The following is a 15873-nucleotide window of genomic DNA, read 5'->3' on the forward strand; positions in this document are numbered from 1 at the left end:
TAAGGGGCTCTGATTGCGGGTAAACCCCTCCTCTGCCCAGCTAGCTGGCCCTGTGAGGAGGCAGGGCTGGATGGCAGAGATGTGATCAGGCTGTCCCCTTGTCCCCACAGTCACGGGGAAACACCCCCTGCCAAGTGTCTGCCAGGCAGTTGTCACTTTAAATCGATAAGCTCTCCACTGTCATAGCTGATCTGTTCCCGGAGCCAACAGAGTGGAAAGATGGCAGTGGGTGTCCCCTCCCCTGGGCCTGTCCAGGAGCTTCAGCCCCTGGGCGGGCGGTCTGCTTGCCTGGTCAGCTTTGTGTGCTCTACTCTGAGCATGAGCGTTGGGTGGGGGTGGGGCCCTTGCTCCACACTTTGGGGAGCCCCTGCTCTGGCTCTGCGGTCAGTCCCCAGCAGACAGGGTGCAAACCCTGGGAGCCGGGCTCTCGACCAAGATGACCTCTGGTCACCCTCTGCTGCCCCCAGCTTTAGGCCTGGCTCGTCACTTGGGCTGGCCCAGCGGCCAAGCCTCTGCAGCCGTGAATGACCAGAGAGCTGGTGTGCAGTGGGGTTTGAAACGAGGGAAGAGAAGTGGCCCCGGGACCCCCCGGAGGCCAGAAAGGACATGCTGGGAGGTGTCCAGGGTGCCACATCGCCACGGCCCAGCCCCTGAGCATCAGTGCTGCAGGGAGCTCGTGAGGGCCCGCCTCCGCTTAGAGCTGGGGAAACTGAGGCCAGAGAGGGGCAGGGACGTGCCCAAGGTCACACAGCACCCCCAGGCACCCAGCTCTCCAGCAGTCCGGCCATCCTCAGGGAGCTGCAGCCTGGGGGAGGCTCAGAGGACTCGGCGTCTCCCCCCGGAGGTCCCCGCAGTGGAGGGACGAGGACAGGGACTCTGGCTCCGCACAATTCACGAGCATTAAGTCATCTTGAGTCTCGTGACTGGAGTCGCCACCCTTCCCTGTGGTGCCTGCCCTTCCAGCCACTTCTCTGTCCACCCCACTCCTGCCGGCCCCACAATGACACCCATGATCTGAGTCAGGCCCCTGCCCCGTTGTGCAGACAGGGTGCCCAGGCCAAGGCAGCTCTGGGACCCCCGAGTCCTCAGCTGTCCTTCGACCCACGTTCTGACTCAGGGTGCCGAGTTCCCAAGCAGCCCTGGAAGAGCACGGCCATCCTTTGTTCTTGCAGGGAGCTCCCATCACGGGGGTGTGCAGGCTGCAGTGGAACACTAACTGGGCAGGGGAGGTTGACCAGATGTCTCATCACCCCACCCACCTTGTCCACCATGAACAGAGGGTTGGGACTGGGCTTGCTTACCCCTGTCAGGAGGTGTTTCTGATACGAAAGAAACAGCATGTGGTCAGGTCCCTGTAGAGGCCGGGGCTCCCACCTCCTACCGTTGCTCAGACCCGGTGTTCATGGCCACCATAAAGTGTAACTCAGACTCACATCTAGGGGCAGCATCTTCCAGTGCCCACGGCCTGCCCACTGGAGGCAGCCTTCGGCCCTCCCGTTTTGATGCCTGCCGGGCCCACCCCACCGATGCCACCCAAAAACCTTTGCTGGCCTCCAGGCATCCATGTCACCTCAGGCGGAATCTGTGTCCTCCTCCCCTGGGGTCCCATCGTCCCTGAACTGGGGAGGGGTCAGTGTGCAGGGCCAGATGCGGGCCTGACCTCAGGACACCCACCGCCCCACCCCACCCCTGCCGCCTGGACTCCGCAGTGGAGTGCCACACAAGCGCCGGCTTAGAAAGGCAGGGTTCGGGCAGCCAAGTTCTCGGTGGCTTTTCAGAGCTGGGTGCGTGTGGCCTTCTGACCCAGCACAGTCGTGGCTCAAACCCAGCAAACGTCTTTCCAGCCTCGTCACGGGGTCTCGCTCATTCCCATTTCATCTGGGAAGCCGCAGACCCGTCTGCTAACGTGTCTGAAGGCTCTGGAATCGTAAGATCAGAACAGGCCAGCAGCATCCACGGGAGATGCCGCCCCCTCTTGCCCACTGCAGGCTGGAGTCCCTTCTGTGACTCAGGCCCTCGCGCCTGGACAGCTGGGCAGTTTGCACACTCAGACGGCCTGGGGGAGGCGCTCAGAGGGGGCCTGACCCTGAGAATCCCCTCGGGCTCTGCAGACTGAGACAGAGAGGATCTCCATGGGACCCTGTCATTCCGGCTACGAGTTTGGGCCTGGGCCACTGCAATCCTGCTGGACGACAGAATCCCCAGACTGAATCCCCCGAGGGCAGGACAGTGACCCAGGCACCTGCTGGTCCCCAGAGCCAGGGCCTACTGCAAATCTTTGTTGTGCTCAGCTGAGTTGGAGCCAAACAAGAAAAAAAGCAGTGAGTTCTCCTGGCTGGAGGTCTGCACGCTGAGGTGGTCCAGAAGAGTCCTGTGTCTTGGCTGAGACGCCCTGGAGGGCCATTTTAGCTCCAGGACTCCCAGAGCCAGTGACTTTAAAAAAAGAAAATTATCTAAGGACTTAGTGAAAGCTATCAGGATGGTAATGTAGATTTGGAAAAGCGCTCAGCGCCAGGCTGTTCTAATAAAGACAGTCGCCCCGGGGTGTTATGGCGACGCTTCATTATTCTGCTTCTCCAGATTTGGGACTAGGATCAGGTCTTGGACTTGGTCAAGGGGCCTAAGTGGAAGTGAAAGTGTTAGTCGCTCAGTCGTGTCCAGCTCTTTACGACCGCATGGGCTGTAGCCCACCAGGCTCCTCTGTCCATGGGATTCTCCAGGCGAGAATACTAGAGTGGGTAGCCATTCCCTTCTCCAGGGGATCTTCCTGACCCAGGGGTTGAACCAAGGTCTCCCACACTCCAGGCAGGTTCTTTACCATCTGAACCACCAGTGAAGTCAGTCCTAAAGGAAATCAGTCCTGAATATTCACTGGAAGGACAGATGCTACAGCTGAAGCTCCAGGACTTTGGCCACCTGATGTGAAGAGCTGACTTATTGGAAAAGACCCTGATGCTAGGAAAGACTGAAGGCAGGAGAAGGGGGATGACAGAGGATGCTATGGTTGGATGGCATCACCGACACGATGGACATGAGTCTGAGCAAACTCCGGGAGTTGGTGAAGGACAGGGAGGCCTGGCGTGCTGCAGTCCGTGGGAGTCGGACACGACTGAGCGAGTGCACAACATCAGGGACCTAAGGACTAGCAGCGGGTTGCCATGCCCTTCTCCAGGGGATCTTCCCCACCCAGGGACTGAACCTGGGTCTCCCACGTTGCGGGCAGATACTTTACCGTCCGAGCCACGAGGGAAGCCTGTGCACAGATCCCTCTGAGCCTCAGTCTCCTCCGCTTTAGAGTGGGAGTGATGGCAGGCCCCCTCCCCAGGCGGCTATGAAAGTAATTCTGGAAAGTATGTCAATGTCACGGGGCTAGCTTCCGTTTTCTCCTTTGAGGATATTGAAAAGCTACTGAGTATTTCTAAGGCCTCAAAGTCCCCATCAAAACGCCAGCTCCATTGATTTTCTCATTCAACACATATTTCTGGAGCACCTACACACCAAACACCCTGCCTTCTGGGAGCTTTGATTGCAGCATCAGGAGACCCACAACAGATGAGGGATCAAACCAAGAAGAGCGTTTCAGCTGCTGCTAAGGGCTAAGAGGAGTGCGTCTGCCCTGGTCAGTGTTAAAGGGGCTTCGCTGCGGAAGAGCCCTTCCAGAAGGGAGAGGACAGAAGCCCCCTTCACCCTTCCTTGGGCTCTGGGAGACGGACTCCAGTTCCGGCCCTGCAGGCTTCCCACTTGCTGTGCAAACTTGGGCAGGTTCCTTGCTGTCTCTGATCCTTGGCCCTGGTTTGAAATAGCAGATTAGCCCCTCTCCAGCTCAGCTGCCCTGTGTGGCCGGGCTGCCTGTCTTGTCGGGGTGTCTGTCGTGCCTGGGGCGCTGCCGTCACAGTGGGGGTCCCTGCCTATCCCCTGTATCCCACACCACACAGGATCTCCATCTCAAACCGTCATGCGCAAAGATGGAAGGAAAGACAGGCCCAGGAGCAGCACCCCGGCCCAGAGACGCAGGGCAGCTGAAGCCCACGCCCGACTCCTGAGGGCTCTGCCTGCAACCGTGGCCCCTCAGAGACCGCCCCACCCTGAGTTCTGTACTAACACCATCTTGCTCTCACCGTCTTCCCACCTATCTGAGCAACTCTGTACAACGTGCTGCTGCTGCTAAGTCACTTCAGTCGTGTCCGACTCTGTGGGACCCCATAGACGGCAGCCCACCAGGCTCCCCCGTCCCTGGGGTTCTCCAGGCAAGAACACTGGAGTGGGTTACCATTTCCTTCTCCAATGCATGAAAGTGAAAAGTGAAAGTGAAATCGCTCAGTCGTGTCCGACTGCAACCCCACGGACCGCGGCCTACCAGGCTCCTCCATCCACGGGATTTTCCAGGCGGGAGTCCTGGAGTGGGTGCCAGTGCCTTCTCCACTGTACAACGTGGCCTTGTTTCTGTTCTGAGCTATCTGTGCATATGGCTTCCCAGGTGGCGCTAGAGGTCAAGAACCTGCCTGCCAACGCAGGAGACGTCAGAGACCCAGGTTCAATCCCTGGGTCAAGAAGATCCCCTGGAGGAGGGCTCGCCACCCGCTCCAGTATTCTTGTTGAGAATCCCACAGACAGAGGAGCTGGTGGGCTACCGTCCACAGGGTCGCAAAGAGGGGGACGGGACTGAAGAGACGCAGCCTGCAGCACGGACGTGGATTTGGGCCGGAGATGTTTGCTCGGGCCTGGCTTCTTCTCAGAGTCACGGGGAGCTGTCACTCGGCCTCGTCACGGCTAGGTAGTACTCCACTGCACCGCCAGCCACACTTAATTTTCCGTCTGTGTCTTCAGTTCGGGGCTGTGTTCTTGAGCATGCCCACCTCCCAGTGCGTGTTCGGCCTCCTCTCTGCTGTTTATCTTGAACCGGGCCAGGTGGTACGCGCTGCTCAGCGTCGTCCCAGAGCCGACCGACCCTGTAGTCCTTCCCGCCCATCGCCCCCCGACCCCACCTGCAACCCCTGTTGTCAGTCTTGGCCATTTTTGCTCTCCTGGCCGCTGTGGAATGGCTCTACTCTGCATCTTCCTGGTTGCTGGTGGGGCTGAGCCGTATTCATACGTTTATCGGCTGTTTGGTTCTCCTCGTTGATGGGACTGTTGAAGCTTCCTGCCTACCTTGGGCTGTCTTCTTGGTTTTTCTGTTGTTGTTGTGGATTTTGAGGATTCTTTAGGTATTCCAGATTCCAGTCCTTTGTCAGTTATACATGTTGTAAATATCTTGCATTTTTTCAGTCTTCCTGGAGTCTTGGAATGAACGTTTCACTTTCAGAGGTCTTAATTTGAGTGATTTCACATCATTTGTGTGAGTGTGTTTTAAGAATCCTTTCCTACCCTGCAGTCATGAATTCACCTTTTACGTTAGATCTGTAATTGGTGTTGGTAAATGGTGTGAGATCAGGGTTCCATTTCACACACAGGCACACGTGCGCACACACAGGCACACATGCGTGCACACCCCGTTTCCCAGCCTGCCCAGCAGTTTGGTGACACGAATCCCTTCACCTCCCTGCTCCGCCCGTCCCCTCCTCCTGCATGCATACCTCTCCCAGCGGGCAGGAGCCAGGACCGCAGGCTGCGGTCCGGAGCCACGGCAGGGACAGCCCCCAGGCCGGGAGGACGGCCCTCCCCCGCTGCCTGCCCGCTCCTGCCGAACAGGTCTGCGGGCCGTCACGTGTCCGCTGGCGCTGAGTCGGGCTCTGGCGGATTAGGCCGGGGCTCAGGGCTTATGACCCACACCGGCCGCTGCACGGGCCCCGGGGAGAGCGGACGGAGCTCAGCTCTGGTGGCTGCAGAGGAGACCCCCGGGGGCCAGCGAGGCTGTGCTGAGGAGGCAGGAGGTCCCCAGCCCCGGCGCTGGAGCGAGGTGAGAGCGGGTGGGGCGGCCCGGCTGTGTCTCTCCCGCCCGGCTCCCGGAGCCTCTGCCTGGAGAACTAAACATCCCCCCACCGCCGCCCCTACCCCCGCCAGACCTTTCCATCTGGAGGGGCCCAGAGCCAGGAGGTGGGGGCGGAAGCCCACAGAAAGACCTACCAGGGTTCTGGCCGCTGTTCAGGCTCACCTGAACACACACACACACACACACAGACACACACACACAGACCCACACACACACACACACAGACACACACACATACACACAGACACACACACAGACCCACACACACACACAGACCCACACACACACATAGACCCACACACAGACACACACACACACAGACACACACACAAAGACCCACACACACACAGAGACACACACACACACAGACCCACACACACAGAGACCCACACACAGACCCACCCACACACACACAGACCCACACACCTGCCCACTGGCTCCCATAAACACACACACACACACACACACACACACACCTGCCCGCTGGCTCCCGAGGAGCTCTGCATCCTCTGCAGTGATGAGGGCTGCCCTCTGGACGGGGAGGTCACTGCTGCCCCTCAGTCCGCCCTCTAGATCCCAGTGCCTTTCCCCTGGCAATGGCCAGGACCCTCCCCTTGGGTGACCTTTACTCCTGTCCCGCAAGGTTGGGGGATTCGCCCATTTAACAGATGAGGAGACCGAGGCTCGGCGAGGGGCTGTGGTCCAGCTGGGGCCGGGCTGGGAGGCGGCTCCCAGCACCTCGGCAGCCTGCCTACGTGAGCCCAGAGAAGGCTCTGCCCACGGCCTGCTGGAAGACACAGCCCCAGGGCCTCTGGCAGCTCTGGGTGCCTGGGAGCGGGGCGCTGGCCTGGGGGCAGCGCTGACCTGGGCTGTCCCTCGCTGGTGCCTGGGCGGGGTGACAGTACGAGGCCCCACCCCTCCAGGTCGCTCTGAAGTGCGCTGTGCGTGAAAGGGCCTCCACACGCGGCCGCTCCCAGCAGGCCCTGCGGACTTAGCATTCGTTCGCACAGGGAAGGTCAGTACCTGAGTTCACTGCGTCCTCTGAAGTCCTGGGCTTCCGTCCCCTTCTTTTCGTCCTGGGCTTTATCTACGCGTTTTTTCCTCTGTGTTTCCTGTTTGCTTAGGAAACACAAGCACACGGTCTGATCGCTCGGCCTTCTGAGAGTGTACGATGCGGTGACACGCGCCCCCGCCGCGCCCCAGAGCAAACCCGGGCGTTGGAGGCGTGATGGTCAGCGGGGCTCCTGTGTGTGCTTGTCTACCGCCGTGTTTTAAAGGGAACACCGGCCCGGGCTCTGCCCCGTCCTGTGACTGCCCTCTGGGCCTTTAAATCCACCCACTTGGTTAGAGAGCCCGGGACGGCCTCCCCACAGAAGCCGCGCGTATTTGTGGGTGCTGGCACCAGTTCCTCCTCGTCAGCAGGCCTTGAGGGAGGCTGCAGCCTGGCACGGGGCAAACAGGGGGACTGTTGAGCCACAAAGAACGGTCCCTCTGTGCCCTGAGAAGGCCCCAGTCGGGGCCCAGCTCCCCCTCCGGCCCACCCCGGCGGCGCTGGGTCTGGAGCCCGGGTGGAGCCTGGGGAGCTGGCCGAGGCCCCGCCAGTGGCCAGCTGTCCACCAGGCGACCTTGAGCCTCCTCTGGCCTCCTGACTCAGTGCAGAAGCCCAGGGCGCGGGGTGGCCCCAGTGAGAGGACCGAGGGGCTGTCTCCTCAGGAACCCCAACACGCCACCCCTCACCCATCCCGGCTGAGCAGAAACCCATGATGTGGGCCAGAGTTTCCATTCTGCCTCTTACAGTTTGACCGGGCTCCGGAGGCAGCCCAAGCCCCACTGCTGCGTTCCCTGTGGGCCTTGTGACTCCTGGACCTGCCGGCGTCTTATCTCTGCCGTGGAAATCTCCCAGAGGGCAGTGGGCAGGGCTTTATCTCTCCCAGCCTCAGAAAGAAAGGCAGCGGGCAGCACCGCGTGGCAGCATACCCCGTGTGTGACTACACGCCCTCGTCAAAAGGGCTCCCTGCCCCCTTGAAGGAAGAGCGGGACCCACCGCTGCTGTCGGGGGTGGCGGGGCCTGGGGTCACGGTCGCCCAGCGGGGCCGAGCTCCAGGCGCTGCCAGTGTGCAGTGGCTCAGGTTGTGCCCTGTGCAGGAGCAGCTGGCAAAGCACTGCTGCCAGGCTGCAAGCTGGTGAGACACTGTGTCCACCACAAGAGGGAGCCGTTTCTGAATTCATGCACAGACCCGGCAGCTCACTGGCAGAGAGGTACCTGGTGAGGTGTCTCCTCTCCTCTGAGACGGGCTTCCTCCGCTCAGTTCTCTAGAATCTCCCTCCAGGATTCTGCTGGTAACCGGGGCAGAGGCACCTCCAAACACCCTCCTGCATCGGTGGGAGCAGCTTGAGTAGACCCAGCCCAGAGAATCTTCAGAGGGAACGCAGCCCTGGCTCAGGGCAGACCTGGGTCCGCGTCTCAGCTCCTGCCGCTCCTGGGCAGAGCTCCTCAGCCAAGCCTTCCACTCGAGCACCTATTACTATCACCCGGCGATGCAGTGGTAAAGTATCCAACTGCCAAGCAGGAAACATGGGTTCAATCCCTGGTCCGGGAAGATCCTCTGGAGGAGGAAACGGCAACCCACTTCAGTGTTCTTGTCTGGGAAATCCCCATGGACAGAGGAGCCTGGCGGGCTACAGTCCACGGGGTCACAAAGAGTCAGACACAACCGAGCCACTAACAACCACAACAATATGCCCCCGAAGCTCAAGTATGAAGGACCCTCACGTCTGGGCCTGGCCCCTGAGCAGGACCTCTTTATCTGTGAAGGCACATTGACTCGAGGACACAGACTCACGTGAACTAGACGTACTATCTCATCCACAAGGTTTTCTCCAGCACCTAGTACCTGCCAGGCTGGAAATACACAGTGAGACCCACAGACATGACTTTTATCCTTTTGGAGCTGAGTCATGAAGGTGGAGTCGGGAATACGTAGCTGAAAGAGAGCACCAGGCAGAGGGGACGGGGTGTGCAAAGGCCCAGGGGCAGGAGCCAGCTCACTGGGTGTGAGGCTGGAGCCAAGTGGGAGGGTGTGTGTGCTAATCACTTCAGTTGTGTCTAACTCTTTGCAACCCCATGAACTACACCGCTCCAGGCTCCTCTGCCCATGGGATTCTCCAAGCAAGAATACTCAGGTGGGGTGCCGTGCCCCCCTCCAGGGGATCTTCCCGACCCAGGGATCGAACCCGCGTCTCTCACGCCTCCTGCATTCGCAGGCGGGTTCTTTACCACTAGCGCCACCCGGGGTGGGTGAGTGGGAGGGGCGAGGCGGGCAGAGGCCGAAACCGCAAGGGTTTATGGGCATGGGAAGAGTCCGGTGCCAATCTCTCTCTCTCGCTCTCGCTAAAGATGTTTATTTATCCGTGTAGCTGCACTGGGTCTTAGTCACGGCGGGCAGGACCTTCGATCTTCACTGTGGCATGTGGGGTCCTTCGTTGTGGCGTGTGGGGTCTAGCTCCCTGACCAGGGGATTGAACCCGGCCCCTGCATTGGGAACACGGAGTCCTAACCACCGGGCCACCAGGCAAGTCCCTGGTGCTTATTTCTTAAGCAGCGAGGAGCCAGGGTTTCAGCCTCCTTAGATCAGTGACTCAGATTGAAACGTCAGTGACGTTGTGTTTGAGTCCTGGCTCTGCTTCCTGACCCAGCCGCCCCCCTGCTGTGTGACGGTGGGGGAGGTTGTGTTCGGTGGTGCAGAAAGGAGGAGATCTGAAGGGGAAGCTTAACGGGGTGTCCAGAGGTTGGCACAGCTGCCCCTGTGGGCACCACACTGTGCAGTCCGCTTGGGGCTGGAGGGCCAGACTGCAGTTCTCCAGCGGGACGGCAGGGGGCGCGGGCCCCTCGGCGGTGGCGGGTGGGCTGCCCGGTCCGCTTGGGGCCGGAGGGCAGACTGCAGTTCTCCAGGGGGACGGCAGGGGGCGCGGGCCCTTCGGCCGTGGCGGGTGGGCTGGCCCCGCGGGGCCCGCGGGGGACTGGCGGGGTCGGGGTGGGGCCACGCCCCCCTCCGCCCTCCCGAGCACCCCAAGTGGCTCCCGGACCGCCGGTTCAGGGGCTCCCGCCCGCAGTTGCCGGCTCTCCGTCTTTCATCCCTCCGGGACCATCCATCAGCTGTGACCTGAGCTGACGTTTTAAGCCGATCTAAATTTGCCACCCAGCCCGACCAGGGGACAGCTGGGCGAAACCAGCCCCTGCAGGAGAGCGCTGGTGTCCAGACCTCCACTCCGCCGCCTCGGCCAGTGTGGTGCGGATGACGAGACGCCCCCTCGCAGGCGGGCGGGCGGGCGGGCACCGGCACACTGTGAGTGCCCAGGGGCGGTTGGTCCAGCCAGGCCGGGGCCCCCAGGAGGCCTGCAGGGCCTGGCAGTGCTTCCCCGGGGTCCCCGCACCTGGCAATGGGCTGGAAGCACAGGGGAGCCGATGTGCGTTCAGTGAAGACGTGTCCTTCCGACCAGGGGATGCGTTCCAGAGCGGGATCGCTCACACTTGGGCCATCACTGTCCGTGCTTGGGTGCCCACGAGCAGGGCCGAGCCCCGGGACAGGCCCCCCGGGAGCCCCCGGGACCGGGCACCGCGGGAGGGGAAGGAGGAGTCCTGGGAGAGGTCCCCGCGCTGCGCTCCGTGTGGTCACCCTTCACCAGGGTGATAATTACTGCAGACGTGCCTGAAAGGGAACAAATTGCTGTGCGCTTGTAATTACAAATTGCGTTTCTGACACTCCAGGGGTTTCCAAACCTTGATATCTGTGTTGTTTACATATACATTACAGTCATTTATGGAAAACACCAGTGAGGCCAGAGCTGTCTGTGGGTCGTGCTTCCTAAGAGATGCTCAGGGTGGCTGTGCTCTGGGAGTCCCCCGGGGGACCCGGGCTGGGCCTCGAGCTCTACTCCTCTGTCGTGGGCTCAGGTTCTCTCTGCAGCCCAAGACTTTTCACACGTGGACCCCCGGGCTGGAATCCCGGCTCTGCGCCGACCAGCTCAGGGGCCACCAGCCACAAAGCCCTCCGTGTCCCGGTTTCCTTACCTGGACTAAGTAACTGGGACTCGATAACTGGCTCAGAGACCGCGGCATCCGGCGGCAGGCCCTCAGCCTCCGTGCCCAAGGCGCTCCCTGGGGCTGTCCCTCTGTTCAGGATGCAGGGAGACCCACATCCAGAGGAGGGGACGCGGGCCCTGGAACCCCGCCTCCCGTCCCCCTGGCAACCAGGCAGCCCTCCCCCGCCTTTGGGGCCATGACCTCAACTGGGTGTTATGTCTTGCTGCAGAGTATATTCTCAGATCCCTGGGTTTCTGTTAGTGTGAGATGCAGGCCACAAGTGGGCATGGGACGATTCCAGGTGAGCCACGGATGCTACATTCAGTGACGTGGAACTGTCAGATGAACCTTGCCCCAGGAGAAAGCTGTTCCCCTCCAGGCTCTTTCAGCCCCCCAGATTAGATTACAGATTACACATTACACCGACTGTCTCTTTCACGGCTCTTTATCACTCCAAAAACGCTTAACTATAGGTCCTTCTTTTGTAGGAAGTAATATATTTTATAGAAACTGGTATATAAAAGAGGCTGCAAGACAGAAAGTGAGCGCCCCCCGCCCCAGCCCCCAGAGGTAGTCATCACCCAGAGATATGTCTGTCAGAGTGCGTGTGTGTCTCTGTGTGTGTGTCTGTGTGTGTGTCTCTGCGTGTGTGTCTGTGTGTGTGTTTACCCCTTCCTTGTAATATATCTTGTATCTCCTTCCGTATCAGAATACAGCAAGCATCCTTCTGTTTTATAGCTGCCGTCTGTAACATGGATTTTCTATACTTTTAATCTCTGTTTTAAACAAAGAGCAAGCCTCAAGCACCGGCCTTCTGCTGATAACAAGCTCTGCGCGGGGTTTTGTAACAGTGTTCGGTTGGGGTGATTTATGACAAAATTCAATATATGCTGGGCACGAATGACTTTTCACTGATGGAGCAGATATAATGTGTGCTGATATACAGAATACTATTAAGTAATTGGCACACAGGTGCTGTGTGGTTGCTTGGAAAACTAACCTGAGGATAAATCCAGGCCACTTCTGCCAGCTCCCGCGGCCCTCCAACACCCTCCTATAAAATGAAGCCCCTGCCCTGTCCTCCAGCCTCATTCCTCACAGCTCACCCATCCCCACACTTCACGCCCCTGTATAGGCGGTTCCTGTACCCGGAGTGCCCTGCAGTGAGTTCCCATTTGTGCCGCAGATCCCAGTCCAGGCTTCACCTGCTCCAGGAAGCCCTCCCTGATGGCCGTCCCTCTGCCCACAGTTGTTCCTGCCCCTGTGCCAGGTCAATCGCATGATTGCACTGATCACCCACCTTAGTTCCCTGGAGCAGCGCAGGGATCCTCGACTCCTGCAGACATCAGAATCACTGCAGGGTGAGAATGAGCATCGCTCGGAATTCCCCCCAGGACTGCAGCTGCTGCTGGGGCCACACTCTTGAGTCTCTCCCTGGTGGAGGCAAGTCTCGGGCGGAGCGTCAGTGCCCCCGTTCTCAGCTCAGTGCCGTCATTAGCAGGCTGTGCATCTTTGCAGAAATTACTTACCTTCTCTGGGCTTTGGGGCCTCCGTGAGAAACTGAGATGTGAGCCCGCCTTGTTGGGCGAGTATCGAGATCGTGTGAACATGTGTGTGGAAACTGGGCTGGCACCAGCCAGTGTGGGCTGCTTCCTTCCAGCCCCCAGCCACCCAACTTCCCAAGGGCAGGGCCCGCATCTGCTGTGTCTCGGACCCTCTGCGGCGCCCGGCCTGTGCCTGGCGGGCGCTCACTGACCACTCCGCATCTGTTATGTCTTGGACCCTCTGTGGCGCCCAGCCTATGCCTGGCGGGCACTCACTGACCACATTCAGGAAGGCACCTGTGCCCAGTTATCCGTTTATTCAACTAGTGAGTCAGACATCGCACCTGCCCTATGCCTGCTGACTCCGAGTCCGTGGAGCTGGGTCAAGCTGGATGAAGTCTTCCTCCCGCTGGGACCAGTGAGAGTGCAGGTCGCTCAGTCGTGTCCAGCTCTTTGTGACCCCACGGACTACACAGTCCACGGGATTCTCCAGGCCGGGATACTGCAGTGGGTAGCCGTTCCCTTCTCCAGGGGATCTTCCCAACCCAGGGATCAAACTCAGGTCTTCCGCATTGCAGGCAGATTCTTTACCAGCTGAGCCACAGGGGAAGCCCAAGGACCAGGGAAGGGGTTGGTTAAATCAATAACATAAAGCAGATTGCAGCGGGGAATGTTTAACCCACTTAAGAGAAGCTGTCGTTTTAGCAGCACTTACTGGCGTCCGCTTGCAAACCAGGCAGCGGAGCACTTGCTGTTGTAACAAATGAACGCATCTATTCATTAAAGCAGAGGGCCGCTGGGGCTCGCTTGGCTGGCCCTTGGTGGCCGAGTGGATGCAACGGATAGGAATCCGTGCTGCCAGCAGGGTTGGCCACGCGGGGCAAGGCCTTGCCACCCCCTCTACCCTCCTGGTGCAGGTGGCCCCCAGTGAAGCGCAGCTGCTGGGAAAGAAACCCACATATGTCAGGGACGGTGGTTTGCTTTGCCTCCGGGGGTTCCTCTTTTTAGAGACGCTTTAGCTCACAGGTTCCTTAAGTTATAGAATCACCCTGGTTATGAGAATCAGTTTTTCTGAAGATCAGTTTCACGTGAAAAGGGGCGTTGGCTTAGATCAAATGGGACCAGACTGGCCTCGTGCTGGCCCTGAACCAGAGTGAACCTGGTTCAACACGATCCTTCAGCTCATCACAGATCTCCTGAGCACCTACTGTCCACCAGGCACCTTCCGGATGCTGGGGACATCCTGGTGATGGAGGAGGGACAGTAAACCAGGGAGCAAGTAACTGAGCCAGATAACCAGGCGGAGGTGAACTTTAAGGGGGATTAGACCAGATGGAGGGGCTTCCCCAGTGGCTCAGATAAAAATCCTCCTGCAATGCAGGACTCACAGGTGCCGGGGGTTCGATCCCTGGGTCGGGAAGATCCCCTGGAGGAGGGCATGGCAACCCACTCCAATAGTCTTGCCTGGAGTATCCCACAGACAGAGGAGCCTGGTGAGCTACAGTCTAGAGTGTTATAAAGAGTTGGACATGACTGAAGTGACTTAGCACGCACGCACGCAGACAGGATGGGGAGAATGAGGCTGTGCTTTATCTGGGGGCGGCCTGGGCTGTTCTCAGGCAGAGTGGGCTCAGGCCAGTCCTGGACAGACCGGAGCGTTTCCTAGAGATTGTCCCCAGGGGAGGGACTCGGTGCAAATGCTGTGGGTCACACCCCCCACTCCCGAGGATCTGGCGTCCTTGCACCACCAGCCAGGAGGAGAGGGCTGAGCGTGACGGGCTGCGGTGGGGGTGCCGGTGATCATGTCCTGGGGCTGGCGGGGCACCTGGCGGGGAGAGGGTGGCGAGCAGTGTCCTTCTGGTGCTGACGGGGGTCAGGGAAGAGGCCGTCACTGGTGAAAGCAGTTCAACTTCTTGCTTCTAATTTTCTTCCTGACATTGTCAGGCCCCTTGAATCTGCAAGAAATCCAGCCAATGGCCATTTCCCACCCACTTGTACAGACTCCTGACTCAAGTGGCTGCAGCACTTGGTAGCCATAGGCCTTTTGCGCACGGACCCTGTCTCCAGGGCTTCAGGACAAGCAGTCCGTATCACCTGGCTGGACTCAGCAGAGGGACAGGGAGAGGGTGTGCCCCCAGGAGCAGCCAGCCTGGGGAGGGATGCAGTGAGCGTGTTCTCATCTGTGGCCACCACTCCCATCTTCCTTTACTTCTGCAACAAACCGACATCTGCTGTGCCAGGGGGGTGGTGGGGGAGGCAAGTGCTCCAGGGACCCCGGCTCGGAGGGCTTCTTGGAGGAAGTGATCGTTGCTGGCTGTTTGGTCCACTTCATCAGTCACCGAGCACCACTGGGCATCACGCAGTTGCTCCGTGGAGCGGGGTTTCCTCTTCCTTGCCCCTGGGTCCCACCATGTGGTTCTGATGTCCGCAGCCCTCCTCGAGGAGCTCTCCCAGGCCCTTACGGGGCCATTCATCCATTTGTCACCTGTTGGCATCATAACAACTGCATCCAACGTTTACTGTTCATTTAAGTGCTCCTTATACCTCCAGCCGTGACGGTTCCCTCCGTCTGGGGCGTCCTTTGCCCGAGCACTGGGAAGGAGGCGCTAAGGAAAAGATGCCCAGTTCGTGGCTGCACCCCGCACTGACCTGGGGACTCAGGTTCCTCATCTGAACAGTGGGCAGCAGCACCAGGTCACCATGGCCCCTTCTGGCTCTCAGGTTCTAGGGTGTGCTCACATTAAGGCCGGTTTCATCTCACTGTCGTGGTCTGGTCTTGGCCAACCCAAGTCCCAGTGAGCTTTTTGTGGTTGGACTTAAAATTCCTCTGGCGTGGCGACAGGTGTCTGAGACCAGGCCAGTTATGTGCAGCAATGGCCACATCTGAGCCCCATCGCCGGGAAAATGATGGAGAGCCGCTTGAGGCCTGCGAGCCATAATAAGTCTCTTTCAACTTTGTTGTGACGCAAAAGTATCCGTAGATAGTGCAGAGTTGAGTGAGTCTGACTGTGTTCCAATAAAACTTTATTTAAAACAGCAGACAGGGGGCAAGACTTGCCTCCCAGGCCTAAATTTGCCTCTGACTTATTCAGCTGAGCACCTCGGTGTTCCAGGCCCATAGCAGGCACAGGGAATGCTATAGAGAAGGACGCAGGCCCAGCTCTGCCCGGCAAGGACAGCACAGCTCTTGGCTGTGATGGGAGAGCAGGGACAGGGGAATGGGACAGCGTGAAAGGGGAGTTTCTGACTTTGATGGCGGGCAAGTCTGGGTGAGTTTCTGGGGGACGTCGCGTCAAAAGCTGAAATCCAAATCCTAG

The sequence above is a fragment of the Bos mutus genome, chromosome 22 (genome assembly GCF_027580195.1).
Source record: "Bos mutus isolate GX-2022 chromosome 22, NWIPB_WYAK_1.1, whole genome shotgun sequence".
In the NCBI taxonomy this organism is placed as follows: Eukaryota; Metazoa; Chordata; class Mammalia; order Artiodactyla; family Bovidae; genus Bos; species Bos mutus.